The sequence below is a fragment of the Lutra lutra genome, chromosome 1 (genome assembly GCF_902655055.1).
Source record: "Lutra lutra chromosome 1, mLutLut1.2, whole genome shotgun sequence".
Lineage (NCBI taxonomy): Eukaryota > Metazoa > Chordata > Mammalia > Carnivora > Mustelidae > Lutra > Lutra lutra.
This window is the reverse complement of record NC_062278.1, coordinates 121,104,893-121,109,773: the sequence shown is the minus strand read 5'-3', so window position 1 is coordinate 121,109,773 and position 4,881 is coordinate 121,104,893. Positions and strand designations below refer to the sequence as shown.

The 4,881-nt window shown below is 44.6% G+C and overlaps 1 non-coding gene across 1 annotated transcript; it reads right to left on the bottom strand.

Moving 5' to 3' along the window:
- Window positions 1-292: 292 nt before the first annotated feature.
- Window positions 293-399, bottom strand: LOC125089882 (U6 spliceosomal RNA). The gene has a single exon (XR_007124090.1). It is a non-coding gene; the product is annotated as a U6 spliceosomal RNA (small nuclear RNA).
- Window positions 400-4,881: the final 4,482 nt, after the last annotated feature.

The following is a 4,881-nucleotide window of genomic DNA, read 5'->3' as shown; positions in this document are numbered from 1 at the left end:
TCCTTGATGAACATCTTTTTGCCATAACACTCCATATATTGAATTATTCCCTAACAGAAGATTCTCCCAAAGTGGAATGACTGGGTCAATGGAAATCAAATTCTTATGACTCTTAATGAGTACTGACAGATTTCAAAGGATTTTTTAATTTACTCACCCACCCACAGTCCCTCATGAGAAGGACCTTTCCACCATTTTCTCATTAGCATTAGGTCTTGTTAATTTCAGAAGTGAAAAGAGTTTGGTTTGAGTCATACCAATCACTAGATTGGTGAACGAAAGGACCCTGGTCTTTCAGCTCCAGTGTTGCCAAATGATACTGGTCATCCTTGTGCAGGGGTCATGCTAATCTTCCCCCTGTGGTTCCAATTTGAGTATCTGTGCTGCTGAAGGGAACACACCAAGTGATATTGGTCAACAGGCTACTCAGCCCTTCCAAACATCGTGTTTCCTCACTTACAACATGGCAACTATGAGATCTAACATGCTTATGGGCTTGAGGATGAAATAAGAATATATTCAAGATGCTTGGTCTCCAGATGGTTAGTCTCCCTTCCTCTTCAGCACTATGTGAGAATTAATATTTTCTGTATCATGGGTCTTCTTGCACTTTCTCCTCTGTCAGTCATCTGTGCATGTCCTTTATCCATGCATCTGTTGGGTTTTCAGTGTTGTTTTTTGTTTGTTCTTTGTGTTCTAAGTAAGCTCTACACCGAATACGGGGCTTGAACTTATGTCAAGATCAAGAGTTATGTGCTCTCCTGACTACACCAGCCAGACACCCTAGTTTTTGTTTTGTTTTTTTTAAGTAATTGGTATGAGGTTTGGAGCATCAATATACGTATTAACCTCCTTCCATCGATCTGCTATAAATCTGTCGTTCTCATTTGCTTCTTAAATATTTTTCTTTATACCCTGTTCTTAGTTTGTATAACAACACTGTCCCTCTGTTAGCTAAGAATTGAGAGGTCTCTGATAACACTGTTTACATCAGATAAGGGATCCCTTCTCTGAGATTTTAGAATTTTATGTAAACATATTCCAATGAATTAGCAGAACCTGCAGATAAATAAGGAAACTGTTCACCCAAATATTCAAGTGCTCTTGAGATCCTTTTGGTCTTTGGATCATCAGGCTTTGCAAGGGATACTTCGGAGATGGTGCTGATGGTGATTGCCCTGTTTGAGGCTGTCTGGCATCTTTGACCACCAATCCATGTGTGGGGGTCTCCTCCATCATGAGTCCTGGGTCTCCAAGGTAGAAGCCAAGACCTTGCTTACACAGCCTCTCTTGTCCCTGGGATGCAGGCCTCTGACATGGTGCCATCCCTCGGGGGCACGGGCACAAGACTCGTATTTATAAGACAGAAGTGAAAGGAAGCAGCACCAGATGGAGTCCTGTCTCTGGAAGGATGAGCAGCTGAGGTGTCAGCCTCCTGCCTGGGGTCCGTGGTGGGAGCGGTGGGAACAGCCAGGTTGTCTCTGGTGGGGCACTCCCTCAGGGTGATGAGGCCGTTGTTCCTGTCTGGGGATCCTCTGAGTCCCTGCTGGAGTTTTGTGAGCCATCTGATAGGCTTTAAAAAAGCCAAAGGGAGTGGAGCCCCACCTCTGCAACTGAGAACCCCAACTAATACAGGAGATTGTTACAGTCAGGATTTAAGGCTCTTCATCTCTCCAAGAAAACAATTATAGCACTTAGTGCCCACTGAGTGCCTACAATATGCCAGGAAAGGTGCTAGGCCGTGTGCGTGTGTGTGTGTGTGTGTACATATACACACACATATCCTTCAACAATTCTGAAAATTATATATTTTTGTCCTCATCTTGTCATTTTTTATTTACATTTTTAAAGATTTTATTTATTTATTTGAGAAAGAGTGAGCATGTGAGCAGGGGGAGGGGCAGAGAGAAGAAGCAGAGAATCTCGAGCAGACTCCACACCCAGCATGGAGCCCAGTGCGGGGCTTGATCCCAGGACCCTGAGATCATGACCTGAGCCGAAGCCAAGAGTCAGGATGCTTAACCGACTGAGCCACCCATGGGCCCCATCATCTTATTTTTTAAAATTAAAAATTTTATTGTTTTTATTAAAATGACTCATCCTTAGTAAATAAATTCAAGCAACATGGAAAAGCCTGAGGAGGAAGGGAACAGCCACCCACAATCCAGTGAGCAGTGTTAACACGTGGAGGATGCCATGGGAGACTTCTCTGTCCACGTATATAGACTGATGGAGAGAGAGGGGGTGGAGGTAGATAGATGGATAGGATAACTGTATGAGATAATATAGATTCTTGTTTTCAAATGGAATAAGACATTTAGTTTAGTTTTTTTTTTTTAAAGATTTTATTTACTTATTTGACAGAGAGAGAGAGATCACAAGCAGGCAGAGAGGCAGGAGCGGGGCGGGGGGAGGCAGGCTCCCTGATGAGCAGAGAGGCTAATGCGGGGCTCGATCCCAGGACCCTGGGACCATGACCTGAGCCGAAGGCAGAAGCTTTAACCCACTGAGCCACCCAGGTGCCCCAAGACATTTAGTTTTTAATTGGAATTAACAGAAGAAAAAATCAACTGGGGGTAAAAATGAAATGATTTCTAAACTTAAAAAAATAGTTTCTTTACTACAAGAGAAACTATTTCTCAAAACACGCCTTCAAGAGAAAGGAAGCAAGTACTGAATACCTTACAGGTATTGCAGGTTCAGTTCCAGACCACTGTAATAAGGTGAGTATCAAATAACGTGAATATCACAATAACCCAGGGGCGCCTGGGTGGCTCAGTTGGTCAGGCAACTGCCTTCGGCTCAGGTCGTGATACTGGAGTCCCCAGGATCAAGCCTCCCATAGGGCTCCCTGCTCAGTGGGAAGTCTGTTTCTCCTTCTGACCCTACTCCCCACCATGCTCCTTCTTTCTCTCATTCTCTTTCTTCCAAATAAATAAATAAAATCTTTTAAAAAATAAAGTGATTCAAACGGCTATTTTGGTTTCCCAGTGCATACAAAAGTTATGTTTATGGGGCGCCTGGGTGGCTCAGAGGGTTAAGCCGCTGCCTTCAGCTCAGGTCATGATCCCAGGGTCCTGGGATCAAGCCCCGCATTGGGCTCTCTGCTCCGCAGGGAGCCTGCCTCCACCTCCCTCTCTCTGCCTGCCTCTGCCTACTTGTGATCTCTGTCTGTCAAATAAATAAATAAAATCTTTAAAAAAAAAAAAGTTATGTTTATGCTATACTATAATCTATAAAGTGTGCAATACCATTATACCAAAAAAGTATACATACCTTAATTTAAAAATACTGTATGGCTAAGAAAATGCTAACCAACATCTGAGCTTTCGGCAAGACATAATATTTCAGCTGGCAGAGGGTCTTGCCTTGATGTTGGTGGTTGCTGACTGATCAGGGTGGTGGCTGATACATCTCTGGCAGCTGTGGCCTTACACAATGTATTTCTTTTTTAAAGATTTTTTTTACTGATTTGAGAGAGAAGAGGGGCAGAGCACAAAGGGAGTGAGAGTGGGAGAGGGAGAAACAGACTCCCCACTGAGCAGGGGGCCTGATGTGGGAATCGATCCTTGGACCCTGAGATCATGACCTGAGCCAAAGGCAGATGCCTAACTGACTGAGACACCCAGGTGCCCACAAAATGTATTTCTTAAATGATAAGACTTGACAATGGAAATTACTCCTTGATCTATGTGCTCAGAATGGATGTTGTGTGAACAGACAAGAAAACGGTGTGAATCTCCTTGGAGAGCTCTATCAGAGCTTTTGGGTGACCATGTGCATTGACAATGAGCAGTAGATATTTTGAGAGAATCTTTTCTCTGAGCAGCAGCTCTCAACGGTAGGCTTAAGATATGCACTAAACCGGGGCGCCTGGGTGGCTCAGTGGGTTAAGCCGCTGCTTTCGGCTCAGGTCATGATCTCAGGGTCCTGGGATCGAGTCCCACGTCGGGCTCTCTGCTCAGCAGGGAACCTGCTTCCTCCTCTCTCTCTGCCTGCCTCTCTGCCTGCTTGTGATCTCTGTCTGTCAAATAAATAAATAAAATTAAAAAAAAAAAGATATGCACTAAACCACATTGTAAACAGATGTGCTGTCAGCCAGATTTCGTTGTTCCATTTATGAAGCACAGGGAGAGTAGATTTTGCACAATTCCTAAGGCCCTTAGGATTTTCAGAATGGTAAATGAACATGGGCTTCAACTTCAAGTCACCAGCTACATTAGCCCCTAACAAGAGAGCCAGCCTGTCCTTGGAAGCTTTGAAGCCAGGCACTGACTTCTCCTCTCTAACTATGAATGTCCTTGATACATCTTCTTCCAACAGAAGGCTATTCTGTCTGCACTGAAAATCTGTTGTTTAGTGTGGCCACCGTCATGGGTTATCTGAGCTAGACCTTCTGGAGAACTCGCTGCAGCTTCTCCATTAGCACCTGTTGCTTCCCCTTGCACTTTGATGTTACGGAGACGGCTTCCTTCCTTAACCCTCATGAACCCACCTCTGCTGGCTTCCAACTTTTTTTCTGCAACTTCCTCACATCTATCAGCCTTTCTAGAATCGAAGAGAGTTAGGGCTCTGTTCTGGATTAGGCTTTAGCTTAAGGGAATGTTGTGTGTGTTGACCTATCCAGACCACTCAAACTTTCTCCATATCAGCAGTAAGGCTGTGTCACTGTCTTATCATTCATGTGTTCACTGGAGTAGCATTTTTAATTTCCTTCAAGAATTCTTCCTTTGGGGGCACCTGGGTGGCTCAGTGGGTTAATCCTCTTCCTTTGGCTCAGGTCATGATCCCAGTGTCCTGGGATGGAACACTGCATCAGGCTCTCTGCTCATCAGGGACCCTGCTTCCCCTTCTCTCTCTGCCTGCCTCTCTGCCTACTTG